Genomic DNA, 15,857 nt, shown 5'->3' with positions numbered 1-15,857 from the left:
AGGAGGATTGCTGAGACTTGCTGTCAACCCATCAATAAGAGATCCTGTCTTAAGAAAACAAGGCAAAAGGCAGCAGCATAGGTAAGCATCTGATACCTTCCTCTGGCCTTTGAAAGCATGAGTGTGCAGACGTATGTGCCTTCACACACGTGCACACAGACAGACACACGTTTTCTCTCTCTCTGTCTCTCTCTCTCCCTCTCCCTCTCTCTCCTCTCTCTCTTCTCTCTTCCCTCTCTTCTCTCTCCCTTCTCTCTTCCCTCTCTTCTCTCTTTCCTCTCTTCTCTCTCTCTCTTCTCTCTCTCTCTCTCTCTCTTCTCTCTCTCTCTCTCACACACACAGACACACAGACACACAGAGAGCGATGGAGAACATGCACAGATGTTATTAGTTTCCTTATCTCTAATTAATATATCTTCTACGAATGTTAACATACCATCCATGTTTTCTACAACAGAATTTACTTTTCTCGGCTGTTAAAGTAAATACAAATTCACTCAGCAGTATCCTCCCCTGCCCAAGACATACATGCTATGAGGTCACAAGTAATTCTAACAGGGTGGCCAGCAAATCAGAAGCCTGCTGAAAGATCAGTGACAGAGAGTGAAATAAGAACTCAGAGAACTTAGCAGATGACAGAGAAGAACTGAAATCCAGAGACCCTGGGGAGCCTGTAAACCCTAGATATATGTAGATAAATCCCTGAGGGAGTTCCCTGAACTGCTTTTGCTGAGCTCACCTTGAACTGATTGTATGTATACAGCAGGGGGAGGATCAGTGTCAAGGCCACGCACAGACCACAGATCATTTCTCGACCCCAGAGATACAAAACGGTTCTGGTATTCAGGACATCCTGTAGGGATGCTGATAACAACAGCTATAAATGGGGCTATGGAAGAGCTGTCTTTCCATCCCTAAGCTTCATCATTAACATTTTATCACTTGCTAACACGTAATCAATTCCTTCACTACATTCGATTAATCTTTTAGTTGTTTGCTATTTAGTTTGATTCAACTATTTTTAATTTATTATTTGGTCATTTCATACATTCATGCTATGCTTTAGATCATATTTACCCCTACTTTCCCCTACAACGTCACTTACACACACACACACACACACACACACACACACACACAAACACACACATTCTCTTCCAACCTCATACTGCTTTGTATTTTTTAAACCTACTAAGTCCAATTAGGGTAGCCCTATGCACATGAGTACCATGACCCTCCATTGTACATAAGCAACCTACCATGGGCCACACTCCTGGAGAAAACTGACTCTCCCTCCCCGAGAAGCCATTGTGCATTTGTTTTGGGTTTATTTTGTTCAGACAGGAATGCTACTACCCAATCACATGCTTTACTTAATCTTTTTTATGTTCATTTTTCTTCAAGATGATTAACTGGTGGAGAAGGACTCACTGGACAGGGTGAAGTCAGCCCTGGCGGTGAAAAACAAACCCTGGCATCATTTTCTAGATGAGACTGCAACTCAGGGAGAAACATGTGGACACTGGCCTTTTCTCCCAGTGTGAAGGTAGTCATTGGTTCTAAAGCACAGGGATAGAATGTAATGTGTGCACTAAAAGGTTCACGATAGCTATTATGTAGAAAATTAGTTGTAAGGGGATGAGGTCACCAGGAAGAGATTGTACTGCACTAATCTCCATGGCAACAGTAGCTGCTTGACCCAAGATGGAGGTGATGGAGCAGGTGGGAAGTATTTGTTTTCTGAGGTTCCCTGGTGGGAAAGCTGGAAGATGGCTGATGTAACTGGAGTATGAAGGGAGGAGAAGAACAAAAGGAGATTGTGTATCCTCTGACCTTGGCTTCTGAAAGAAAGGTATTTCCCTTTATTGAACTGGGGTAGTCTGCAAAGGAGTAAAGGTTTACCAGGATATATAAGTCAATGGTAGAGCACTGGCCTACCATGCATGAGGTCCTAGGATCAACCTCCAATACCACAAAATAAAAATAATTCTTTTGCAGGAGTGTTATGGAACATGCCACATTTAAAGTGACTAATTGCGTAAGTAGCAATCTGGAAATGTAGGAGACTTGGAAGAGCTGTCAATTGACTCTGCTAGGTGATGCCAGTACATAGTTGGCAAATAAAGCCTTGGGGTATTTAGGAAGCAGTAGTTAGGGGAGACAGAGAGAAGTACTTCACACCAGGATGCTATGGCAGGGGATGTTTACAGGTGGAACCAAACATAGAAGATTTAAACAGGAGCAATCACAAAATCCTAGAAACCAAGACCTTGGGCCAAAATCTGAGTTAATGAATAAATAAAATGTTCAGCTGAGTTTGACAGGTTATGTAAGATGTGCACCAAGAATGAATCTTTAAATCTAATCTGAAGCATTTGTCTCCCCCCTATCATTCCTCTTCCTCTTCCCCTTCTTCTCTTCCTCTCTTCCTCCCTCACTTTCTTCCTCCCTTCCTTCCTTTCTTTCTATAGGCTCTCATTATGTAGCCCAGGCTGGCCTTAAACTCACAATCTTCCATCCTTCACCTCCAGAGTACTTGGACTCTAGGTTTAATGGCTCTGGAATTATTTAATGATTTACTAATCTAACCATGAATAAGTTTAACTAAGGCTTTTGTTCAACCACTGGTGCCAGTATTGGACATGATATTCAGGATTCTCAGGAGCCCTTAGATATGTTAGTCAGGAGTATATATAGGCAAAAAAAAAAAAACCCACTAAATTACATTATGGTTATGAGTGAACCCATATCCTGCTTACATGCATGCATCCCAGTGTGTAACCAGGGGCTCAATTTAACAACCACATGTCTTGCAATTCTGGTTATCTTAAGCAAGCAAGCTAGTTTACAGAAGCAGAAGCAAGCAGTTAGCATTGTGACCATTATCTTGCATAAACAACAGCTTCAGTTAAAATTGTACAAGACTAGACATTTACCAGAAGATCTCCAGAAATTTCAGGAAGTCGTTTGTTTTGAGTGAGCTGGATGACAGGTCCCATTCTCATAGGTACAGATTCCACAGGCAAGTGGCATACAGGACAGAGTCGTTTTGTTTTGAATGTCTTTTAGGTAGAGTAATTTAAACTTTAAACATAATGTTAGTCATCACACAGGGATGTGTTATCATAACCTCTTGATCTGGGAGAGTAGCAAAAAAGGTCACTAAAACCTGAAGGTATGTATGTCAGAGAATCATGGAGCTGAAAGCTTAACTGGAATGTTGTCCAGACAACCTGGGATAACTGCTTACTTGCCTGAAGAATAAGAACACAAAGAAGTCAGGTATGGGTTTGCTCACCTGAGATTTTAGCACTTGGAAGATTGAAGCCAGGAGATCACAAGGACAGCTTGGACTACATAGCTACACCTCTCTGAGAAAAACAAAAATAAAAGAAATTAAGCATATTGGCAGAAAGAGTTGATTCTCTTTTTTTTTCATCTTTATTAACTTGAGTATTTCTTATTTACATTTCAATTGTTATTCCCTTTCCCTGCCAACATCCCCCTAACCTCTCTCCCTCCCCTTCTATATGGGTGTTCCCCTCCCAATCCTCCCCCCGTTACCGCCCTCTCGCCAACAATCACGTTCACTGGGGGTTCAGTCTTGGCAGGACCAAGGGCTTCCCCTTCCACTGGTGCTCTTACTAGGCTTTTCATTGCTACGTTGCAGTTGGAGTACAGGGTCAGTCCATGCATAGTATTTGGGTAGTGGCTTAGTCCCTGGAAGCTCTGGTTGGTTGGCATTGTTGTTCCTATGGGGCCTCAAGCCCCTTCAAACGCTTCCAGTCCTTTCTCTGATTCCTTCAACAGGGGTCCCGTTCTCAGTTCAGTGGTTTGCTGCTGGCATTCGCCTCTGTATTTGCCATATTCTGGGCGTGTCTCTCAGGAGAGATTTACATCCGGTTCCTGTCAGCCAGCACTTCTTTGCTTCATCCATCTTATCTAGTTTTGTGGCTGTATATGTATGCGCCACATGTGGGGCAGTCTCTGAATGGGTGTTCCTTCTGCCTCTGTTCTAAACTTTGCCTCCCTATGCCCTCCCAAGGGTATTCTTGTTCCCCTTTTAAAGAAGCATCTGCATTTTGGTCGTCCTTCTTGAGTTCCATGTGTTCTGTGCATTTAGGGTAATTCCAGCATTTGGGCTAATATCCACTTATCAATGAGTGCATACCATCTGTGTTTTTCTGTGATTGGGTTACCTCACTCAGGATATTTTCCAGTTCCATCCATTTGCCTATGAATTTCATAAAGTCATTGTTTTTGATAGCTCGGTAGTACTCCATTGTGTAGATGTACCACATTTTCTGTATCTATTCCTCTGTTGAAGGTCATCTAGGTTCTTTCCAGCTTCTGGCTATTATAAATAAGGCTGCTATGAACATAGTGGAGCATGTGTCTTTGTTATATGTTGGGGCATCTTTTGAGTATATGCCCAAGAGAGGTATAGCTGGGTTCTCAGGTAGTTCAATGTCCAATTTTCTGAGGAACCTCCAGACTGATTTCCAGAATGGTTGTACCAGTCTGCAATCCCACCAACAATGGAGGAGTGTTCCAGAAAGAGTTGATTCTATTGGCTCAATTTGCCCAGATGAAAGGAGTGTGTCTATTCACTCCTTGGAGGAAGGTATTATCTGCCTCACTACAAGACATTTGAGGTTTGTTGAAATATATACTTATTTTTAAAGATAAGGTCTCTCTATTTAGCCCTGAGTATCCTGGAACTCACTATATAGACCACAGAGATCTGCCCACCTCTGTCTCTCAAGTGCTGGTATAAAAGGCACCCATCATTACTCCCAGCAAAATATATATTTATTTTTGCACCTTTTTATTCTTTGTTTTTTCTTTAAACATGAATGCATTTTGTTTTTATTACAACTGCTCCATCATACCACCTTCCAAACCCTCCAAGGTTTCCACCTCACATCATTCTCCCAACTTCTAATGTGTGTGTGTGTGTGTGTGTGTGTGTGTGTGTGTGTGTGTGTGTATACACTCATATACAGTGGAAGTCCCTAGACTCTAACATATATAGAGAATCTGGGATCTTCCACTGTATATGACCCAACCCTTGAAGAAAACTGCTTTTCTTTCTGATGGCAGCTGTTGATTACCTGTAGCTGGTCTTTTCCCCACCCTTTATGCCCCAGGTTTCACTTTCTATCACTAGATAAGAGAGAAAGGAGGATAGAGAAAGAGGGAGACAGAAATCCCTGAGTCTAATTTCTTCTTTGAGAATGAATACTAGCAAACAAAACACAACCAACCCTCTGAATGGTTAACAACCACCAACTCTGCCTACCAGGGTTCTAGCATTTATATACTCCCTAAAAAGTTCCCAGAATCTCAAACATCACATAATCACAGAAACTATCAGCAGCTGGCAAAATCATTTCTCTGATAGAACACAAGGAAAATCATGGTCAGCTGCTGCAGTTCATCTGAAGCAGCGCCAATCCCCCATAACTGGGATTAAAGTAAAAACACATTCTCATAATATTTCTGTGCTTTTAAAGAAACCAAAATTCCAGAATTTTCACTACATTTTCCTCCCTTCTGTTTTAATCCATTAATTATGCTGGGTGTAGTGGGAAATTATAGACATGTTCAACAAAATAAGCACTCTTGGGATTAGTGGACAAGGATTTCAGGAGATTTCCTGCTCAATGGTAATCTTTATCATTTTTGAATTTATCCAAAGCTTTTTATTTCCTGTGGAAATATAAACAAATCCCAAGGGCAAAACTTTAGCTGACTTCCATCCTGATGTTAACACATCCTTATAGTATATAAGCTAAACTTATTACAGTTTTTCTCCCTATAACCTAATGACTCTCTCTTATTGAGTGTTGAGGTTTTTGGTCTACATGACTTAAGCAGCTCAATTTTTGTTGTTTCTGATGGTCAGATATTGCCTTGAGTATCTCTTTTGGACCTATACTCATTGGTCATATGGCAACCCTTGATGCATCATCTGCACACCCCTGAAAGCCTAGCCTTTTTTCTAGTTCATATTTAGAAAAACCATTTCCCTTAATGATACCTGGTTCACAATTTTGTTGCAAATGACCTTATTTCCTACAGTTAAAGTACAAGGCATTTTGAGATCTGAGACCTTTAAGCTGCTTGGTCACCGTCTCTTTGCAAATGACTGTATTTTCCAAAATTGAAGCACTGTGCATTCTGATATCAGAGACTTCTAGCATAGCTTTACTGATTATGTTTGCATGGTACACATTAGAACCAATATCAGCTGTATCCCTTATATTCACATGTTTGTAGGCACTGCTCATACCTTTAATGGTCAAAAAACATTTTTTACATTTGGTATTCAAATTTCATATGCAAAGGTCTCTATCAATATCTGTCTTGCCTCAAAGTCTTATATGGCTTTGTTTACAGCTGAGACTAATCTTTGCAAAAAAAAAAATCAGTAAAGGCTTCTCCAGAGCCTTGTATAATCTTTGTAAATAAGGTGGACTTTTGCCCCAGGTTCTAAAAGCCACTAAGAGACATTGCTCTATAGTAAATCATCAAGTTTAATCTGTTCCTCTATATCAAAGTATTACTTTTCACCTAGAGAGTGGTTTTTACTATATTCATTCCTCCTCACTCTATTTCACTGTTCAATGTTTGTGACTTTGTCTCTCCACCATGTTAACCATTTCAAATGCAGACCAGCCTCTACTGCATCTGTCATCAATTTCTTCCAGTCTTGGTTAATAATTATATTTTGAATAGCCCAATTATTTAGAACTTGTTTCACATAAGGCAAGTGCATCCCATATGAAATCATAGAATCTTAAAAACATCTTAGATCTATCATTTCTATAGGATGCCCTCCTATCCCATCATAATCTTGCTCCACACCATTAGCAGGCATATGCTGTAAGTCTACTTGGAAAGCCAATGGTGACTTTGTAACCCGAGGTACCCTCCTTCCACTCTGATGGCTCAGTTGGTTTGAGATTAACCCTTTCTCTCAAAACAGGCTGTTTCATCACATTGTCCTCTCACTTCTCAGCTTTTCTCTGACCTGACTGTCCTTTAGCACAGTTTTTCCTCCTCCATGCTCCTGTGGTAAACTCCTTACTCTCTTGCTCAGTCACTGGGACTCAACATTTTTGGTCTCTTTTCTGGTGCTCCTTGCTTCCCAAGTGCTTCCACCTCTACCTGCAACTTTTAGCAACCAACTCTGCAATTCTTTCAGGAAAGAGAGTAATCCCTTTTGTTTCCCCATTTCAGCCATTTTCATTTGTTTGTTTCTCAGGCCCCTTTATTTCCACCTGCAATTTTTCCAACTGCTCAGCCACTCTTTTAATTTTTTTTGAAACAGACTGTATGAAGAAGAAAAAGAAAAACAGAAACCCTTTGGGAGTAGGGGGCAAATCATAACTGGCTCTGCAGTCAGTTCGAACCAGCCCTACATTCCTAGGATTAAAATGAAAACACATTCTTATAATATTTCTGTGTTTTTAAAGAAACCAAAATTCCAGAATTTTCACTAGAGCTGTCTATAACTTTTCTTCTAGGAGCAGGGCCTTCTGAGCATCAACCCCCTCTATAATGGAATGTTAACCAGATTGACCTTGGGTAAGATTTGTCTTGCATCCGTAGCTGCTGCAAGCTCTTCAGTGCAATTGCCTGTCATGTCCAGAAGATACCCTGACCTCTGGTTATTACAATCTTTCTCCCTCCTTATGCTCAATGTTCTGTGAGCTTTGTGGGGAATGGGTGTGATCCATCTCACGGTGAATACTCTGTAATCACTTATTCTGTGCTCTTTGACTATTTGTGTTTCTTGGTGTTAACTTCCATACACTTCTAGCAGAAGCATCCCTGATGTGGGTGGAGTTATACTAATCTATGTGTGTAAGGATAAGTATTAAGAAGGCAGTTGTATATTATGGTAGTATGTTCTCCCTTAGGGTCTATGACATTTCTTGTCACAGGTACTTGGCCAAGTTTACAATGCTAGGAATGAGTTTGCTCTTATTGAATAAATTTTACATCTTCAAACCATTTCTGGAACTATTGTACCAATGAGCATACCTTGCCAGGAGACAGTTGAGTGAGACTCTTGGTACCTTTCTTTCCCAGCAGCCACCTAGCACCTTGCACCATGAAAACTGGCCATAGGGGAGGAGGTCATTTTAATTTCTTCAAGTGTTATGACCAAAGTATGTGATGTTTTCAACAACAGAGTCCTACCCTGTCTGCATTTTTTTAATAGTCTAGAAGGATATGTAAGTATAAAGTCTTACCCTGATCACCTTATCAAAGAGAATATTCTTACCTCGTTCTAAACTTAATTAGTTCTTCCTGACATATTAAGGCTATGCTTCTCTTTAAAGGCTCATCCTGTTAAAAGATTATCATTCATCTGGTTCACAAGGTATTCAAAAGACCATTAAGCAAGGGGTCAAAGCTTAATTCATTCTTATTACTTTTTTCTTCCCTTCTCTGAATTGTTGGTGGCTGTCAGTTATGTTTATGTTACTCCCTGATACACTCTGAACTCCTCTTCATCAGCACTGACCATTACCTCTGATCCCACCGTGTTAAATAAGTATATTAGGACTTGGTATTCATTTGGCTTTAAAATGTTTTTCCAATTCTAGGATATGGGGCCTTATGAAAGGAAGTTGGGTCATTGAGGGTGGGCATTGATCCAGGGACTATTGGAACTCTGGCCTTTTTCTCTTTCTCTTTGCTTCCCAGAGGCCAGGAGATGAATAGCCCCTTCAGCCATACATATGAATAGCCCACCCTGACATACAGTACTGCAACAGAGCAGAGTGACAGGGCCTCTAAAGCTTCCAAAACTGAAAGCTAAGATGAACCTTTCTTATTTTTAAGCTAACTCACACAGGGTATTTGTCATAGTCATGGAAAACTGACAAACATGGACTCTTTCAGAAATGAATCTCTATTTTTTCATCTCCACTGTGTTGCATTATCTCAAGCCACTAATGCTAATTCCTCATCATCTCTGACCTGAATGACTGAAATAACACCCTGTGTTCCTTCTCTTAGTTCATCAACACACTTATCCAATGGTTTTTAAACTGGAATGTATGTGATAATCACCGAGTATATTTCTTCAGACAGACATGTGTACCCACCCTCCCTTACTGTGTCCAATTAAGCAGCGATGTAGACGAAAGCCCAAGAGTATTTCTAGCAAGTTCCTGGATGAGGATGCTGCTGCTGTTCCTGAGCCACCAACACTTTGAGAATAACTACTGTTCTAAGTCATTCTCTTCAGCAACATCACACTCTGAAGCCTTGGCATCTAGGATTCTTCAGATTTGGATGCAGGATATTCCTACCAAAAACAGTTTTGTTAGGATGCATATCATACAATTTATCATATAAGTGCAGAACTCAATAATTTATAAAATGTTATATTATTATATTATATTATTATTTTATATATCATTTTATGATGATATATTAGACAGCTTTATAGTACTTCAATCAAATACAACCAAATTATAAGGCAAATCAGGAGAAAAGCTACAGGGTTTGGAGGCTCAAGAACAATAGCAGGAAACCCTACTGCTTTGTCTACTGGAGCAGGTGGCATATAACAATGGTCAAAGAGTGTCAGAGTAGACAGCTACATTGCAAACTAGAGTTGAAGGAAGAAAAGCCAGAAGTTCCCAAAACATCTCTGAAGACACATCTCCAGTGACCTAAATACCAACCCCACCCCATTAAGCTTCTTACAACTTCTAATATCAAAGTCTCAACTTTCCCAGGCAGGCCTCTTGGAGATAGTAAGCCAAACACAGCGAACATCCTGTTCATATTATGTCTTGCTGGTTGTCCTACCCTTAGCATTTAATACAATATCCGAATACAATGTGCATCAATCAGTGTTTGTTGACCAAAAACAAGATACCTCCAGTTTGACTGAGAGACTACAAATAAAATTTTACCATAAAACAAAGCATGGAATAGACTAGAACAAAGTTGAGTTCTTGTCTACATCCAGATTCCTCAGCGCATTTGGGCCCTATGACAATTAATCTTGACTGTCAGCCTAACAGTATCTAGAATCACCTAGTAGACAACCCTCCAGACACGCTGTAAGGAAGAATCTAGATCAGTTTAGCCCCTGTACATTCCTGTGAGAGATTATCTGATTTGGTTAACTGAAATGGGAGACTCTGTTTAGCTATGGGCCACACCATACATGGATTGCATAAGAAGGAAGAAATGTTTTCTGCCACCTGATTGTGGGCACAATGCAACCAGCTGCATCAAGCTCCTCCCATGGTCACTTCTCCACCAGGACCACCTGTGCCCTTAAACTGTGAGTCTAATAAGCCCTTCCTTTCTTAAGTTGTCTGCGTTAGGGATGTTTTGTAAAGCCATCTGTAAGATAACTAGCACAGGCACATTGCTCTTCAGTGAAGGCCACATGACACTCTTGAATCTATGTCATCTGTATGATTAAGTTCTGGCCAATGAGATGTAAGTAGAACTGACATGGAACACCCAAGTAACCATCCCAAAGGGAAGAGGCCACACCCCCTCCAGTCTTTCTTCTTGTACCTAGAACTTGAACAACGTATTTGAGAGGCATAGAATTTGACGCCACTTTTCACTGAAAAGATAAGTGTACTTTCAATTCTTTTATTTTTATTTATTTGTTTATTTTACTTTATGTGCATTGGTGCTGTGCCTGCATGTGTGTCTGTGTGAAGGTGTCAGGTTCCCTGGAACTGGAGTTACAGACAGTTGTGAGCTTCTGAATGGGTGCCGGGAACTGAACTCACGTCTTCCTCCTCCAGAAGAGCAGCTGAGCCATCACTCCAGTCCTATGCTTCCAAGTCTTAATCTTCCATCATTTTGGAGATTTTGATTTCAAGGAGACTAGTCCTCACTGGTTACTAAGGAACCACCTCTGTCCTTATTATTAGGCTGACTTAGCACACTCTTTGTAATTACCTGTACATGTCTTTTAGGTATTGCTTCAATATGAGGTCAATATGAACAGTTTTCAGTATCCTATGATAGTGTTAATTCATTAAGAGGAAATAGGGTCTGGAGTCACTTTTAGAGCCAGTCCCAACTATGTCTCACTTAACTTTGCTTAGTCTCCACAGGAAGGCATGTTAGAAAGTGAGTGACACATACAGAGAGGTGACAGCCATGTAAAAGCTTTTTCCTACTCACTTGAACTGTCTCTAGAGAACTCAGGTAAGAAATGAGTTTTTGATGTTCTTGGTTATTTCACAGAATCCACAGGAGCCAAGAGGCATCCTTGTTGAGAAGACTTTGAGTCTGACTGTAAATTCCCCAGGAACGAGGCCTGCCTCACTGGTGGCAGTGTGCCTAGTGTCTAGCAATAGTGGCACTGCAAACAGGAAAAATAAAATCATTACGGTCTCCCTGGCCTCAGAGCCTCAGTATCAAGATTCCTGAGTGAATACAGACTGAACATAGAAAGAGTGACTCGGAAGGAACAGGTCCAAATTGTGTGTGGATCGGCAAAGCCAGGACCAGCCACACCACCAAGACATCCCCACAGTCATCAGAGGCCCTTGAACTCTGCAACTTAAAAGAAGGGGTGTTGTGTTCCAGGGACATTAGCAAGCAGGTAGCTATGGGGTGTGAAGGCATGTTACAACCCAGGACAGGAGCTGCAGTGTCCAGGAGACCTCATCCCTGGAAGCTCGCTCTCTCTCTCTTCTCTCTCTCTCTCTCTCTTCTCTCTCTCTCTCTCTTCTCTCTCTCTCTTCTCTCTCTCTCTCTCTCTCTCTTCTCTCTCTCTCTCTCTCTCTCTCTCTCTCTCTCCTCCCTCTCTCTCTCTCTCTCTGTGTGTGTGTGTGTGTGTGTGTGTGTGTGTGTGTGTGTGTGTGAATGGCCCATAAATCTTGGCCTTCTTCCCTTGTTCTCCTGAATATTAGGATTATAATCAAACATGACTATAGCTATCTTTGAGTTCCTTTTTCCTCTCCATTCCTTTTTGCTTCTTTGATTGGGCGATAAATTCAATGGACAGATTTGTCAGGAAAAAAAAACTGCCCTTTCCCTGTCTTGGGGTCCTTAGGAAAATTGTTGTGCAACACTTTACACAGCCCAATCTCCCTGATATTTGAATGCATGACCACTCTTGTGTTTTCAAAGTTCTAACTGAAGTGCCAATGCCCCCGGCCTGAAATTCCCAGTTTGGGAAATAAGCAGGAAGCAAGTGTGAGCACCTCAGACTTTAGGCTCTCCTTTAGAAACACAGGTGTGGGTTCAAAAACAAGTCAAAAACAAGTGTCTGCATCGACCAGGCATTTGGGAAGCAGACTTTGCAGTGAAGAACTCAACGTGTATAAAAAGACTTGGAGCATAAAATTATCCAACAATATTAGAAAAAGGAAACAGATGGCAGCTCTTCCCTAGACCCGGCCATTTCTATTCCAGTGGAGCCCTTTCCCAGAGAGGGATGCCTGTACTATGGTACTCACCATGGCAGCCAACAAGAAAAACCACTGGCTCCCTACAAGGTGACAACCCAGCTTGCCCATTTTTTTCTCTCATTTTCCTGGTTTTCTGTAGATCTTCAAAACTCTATTGCTGGGGGAATGGTAGACTGGTATGTGTGGCAATGGAGATAAATCTTGAAAATGTCACAGCATGTGAAAGAAACCCACCACAGGAAGACCACTTATTGTGCAAGCCCGTTCACAAGAAATGTCTGCACTGGGCTTTTTATAATGACAGAAAATAGGCTGGTTGGTTAACTAGTTCGTTTGTTCATTTGTTTGTTCGTTAGTTAAGGATGAGTTTAGAGGATGGAGGGATGGATTCCATAGCTAAAGGGAACAGGGTTTCTTTTCTGAGGCAATGAAAATGCTTCAAAATTGTCTGTGGCAATGACCATTCAACTCCAAGCATACCTAAGTCATCAAATTGTACACTGAGCTTATGATATAAAAAAAATCACATCTTAGTTAAAACCTTTACAAAAAACTCATAATGTATAGTTATAAATCAAATTATGCTTCTTGTAAAAATGTACATAATTCTTATTGCAATTCTATTCCAAAAGGAATGTTCTATAGGCCAGTCAATATATTTAAGGGACACAAGTTCAGTGTTTCCCAACAGCCACCTCAGATTATAGCAAGTCTTTAGATATTAGTAAATGTAATACTTCTTTGTAAAAAATAAAAATAATGTGGGAATCACATATAAAATATAAATTTATAAAATATAAAATTCTTATGACCTAAAAACAGAAATGTAAGAATCACAGAGTTAAACACACTGATCAGCAATATCAAATGGTCAGCCCTAAAAACACACATACAGGGGGCTTTATATGTACTCGGTGCATTGTATTTGTGTATTTGGAGTATGTGTGTGCGTGTGTGTTTGTGTGTGTGTGTACATATGCAACAACAATCAATGGAGGAGAGCATACATTTGCACATGGGAGGGTTTGGCAGGAAGAAAGAGGACAAAATGGTGTAATTGTATCACAATCTCAGAAAATTAACAAAGGAAATAAAACCACATTGATCAGGTCTACTATTTTTCGAGTGCTCTGACCCATAACAGGCCGATGGCTTAGTAAAGCCATTGACAACCAGAGAGAGACACATGAAAATCATCAAAAGTCACCAAAGTCATCACGTCACAAAGCCTTTACTCACAGAGTATCCTGCAGAATGGTCTTCCATGGCATGAGTGCCGGTAAGTGCTGGTGTCTGTCCCTAATCTCATCAAGAAGCCTAGAAACAAACTACCAGGCAAAACTAACACAGGTCCTCACACAACCCTAATAATTTCATTCACAAGTTGGCATCCATTTCTTAAAGTTCAATGAAGGCTGATTCAGAAAATCAGTCTTCACAGTGCTGGCTTCAGCCGTGTGAGGACTTAAGTTCAATCCCCACAACCACATAAACATCGAGACATGGTGGTATGATTGTAATCCCAGCACAGGGACATCAGTGCCAGGAGGTTCCTGGTGGCTTTCTGGCTAACGAACCTCCTTTAACCAGTGAGTCCCAGATGCCAGTGCAAGGCACTGTCTCAGAAAACAAGGCAGGACTGGGGAGATGGCTTAGCATGTAGAGCCCTTGTGAGGAGGCATGCTAAAAGCTACCTGACTACCTGAGGTTGATCTTTGGAATGAACCCTTGCAACCCCCAAGAAAGATGAAAAGCAGTGGTTCACATCTGTAACTCCAGCCTGCCAACAAGAGATGGAAGGCAGAAACAAGAGCAGTGGCTAGCATAGAAGCAGAAACAGAAGAGAATGCCTTAAAACAAGATCAAAGTTAAGAGCTAACTTCCAAGCGCTGTCTGCATACGTGTGCTGTGGCATTGGTGTTCTCTCTCTCTCTCTCTCTCTCTCTCTCTCTCTCTCTCTCTCCCTCCCTCCCTCCCTCACACACACACACACACACACACACACACACAATTACAACATACATATGAACAAACACACACAATTACAACATACATATGAACAAACACACACAATTACAACATACATATGAACAAATACACACAATTACAACATACATATGAACAAACACACACAATTACAACATACATATGAACAAACACACACAATTACAACATACATATGAGCAAACACCTATACACACACACACACACACACACACACACACACTAAATAGATAAAGTTAGTGAATCCTATACCAAGGAACGACACCTAAGGTGGACGTCTGGCCCTCCCCATACCTATGAGCACATAGGTACACATGCATCCCAACACATCAACACTTACCACACACACAAAGTTCAGTGACAACTGTTATTTTTATTCTCTGAATTGTTTTATTCCATGTTCAATATTACAAATGTCAGCAGTGTGATCTAGAGTATACGTTCCCTCTTTAGCTGGTTAGTGTTTAAACCACTTCTGTGGTTTAAGTCCACCTGCTGCCATGAGATGGGACTGGCAAGCATTTTCTCCTGAAATAGAAAGGCATTCTAGGAACATAAACCAACCCTCCTTAATCCCTCTCTCCTTGGCCTGTGGATCAAATCATTCCCTCAGGGTTCCAATTGCTCTTTCTCAGCAGAGATGCTTTGGAAAACCCAACTGGAATGGTTTCAAATTGCTCAGACTTTATTAATTTTACGAAATATGCTTTGAAGTATTACAATACATAACTTAAAGGAAATGGCACGTTTGAAATTAGTGAGCAAATACTTGCTTGTGTCTTTATTCGTCTGCACTTGAAGCAGTGCCCCCGCTCACACAGCCCTTCCGGCTGCCATGCCTCTCCTGTCAGTGTCAATGCTTGGGTTCCAAGGCCCAGGTTGACGTAGAAATGATGTAGGAGGGAAGGAAAGACACAGCAGCATGTGCCTCAGGTGCTAGGTGCCGGGGTGACTAAAAGAGAATTCCTGGAGCCTGCACAATAGAACAGGACCCTGTCTTAAAAGAGGCAGGGAGGTGGGGGGTGGGGGGAGGGAAAACCCTGAGCATGATAACCACATAGACTTGAGGAAGTCGTCTCTCTTGGGCTGAGGAGAGCAGCTGGTGGAGGTCCGTTGAGATACTCACCTCAGTACAACACTGATCATAACTCTGTAGACAACTAATGACCAGACTCACACAGAGGGCTGTCACTTGTGGAGTTGGGTCCTTCCTGTTCTCCATCCTACACAGGGCAAAAGTGGTGCCCACGAGAAATAAGAAACAGGCCTCGGGGTCTCGGGTGGAATGTTTTGTCGAGGAATCGCAATTTGAATTGGAGACTTCTGAATTAAAACCTGCCCTCTTTTTACCTCTGAGTAAACCATAAGAGGAAGGCAGCAAAACACAAAGGACACAAAGGATAGCTTGTACTTTTCTCTAAGTCATGTGCT

General features: G+C 41.3%; 1 long non-coding RNA gene across 1 annotated transcript in view; it reads left to right on the top strand.

Annotated features, from left to right (window-relative positions):
• The first annotated feature begins 1,408 nt into the window (after positions 1-1,408).
• LOC134486580 (uncharacterized) overlaps positions 1,409-15,857 on the top strand; it is a 31,161-nt gene continuing 16,712 nt past the window's right edge. The window contains exon 1 of the long non-coding RNA XR_010065803.1: positions 1,409-1,852. This is a non-coding gene — a long non-coding RNA (uncharacterized LOC134486580). The remainder of the gene's footprint in view (positions 1,853-15,857) is intronic.

This window comes from Rattus norvegicus, chromosome 4, assembly GCF_036323735.1.
Source record: "Rattus norvegicus strain BN/NHsdMcwi chromosome 4, GRCr8, whole genome shotgun sequence".
NCBI lineage: Eukaryota > Metazoa > Chordata > Mammalia > Rodentia > Muridae > Rattus > Rattus norvegicus.
Note: the sequence above shows the minus strand (reverse complement) of the source record. Positions and strands in the feature narration are given on the sequence as shown.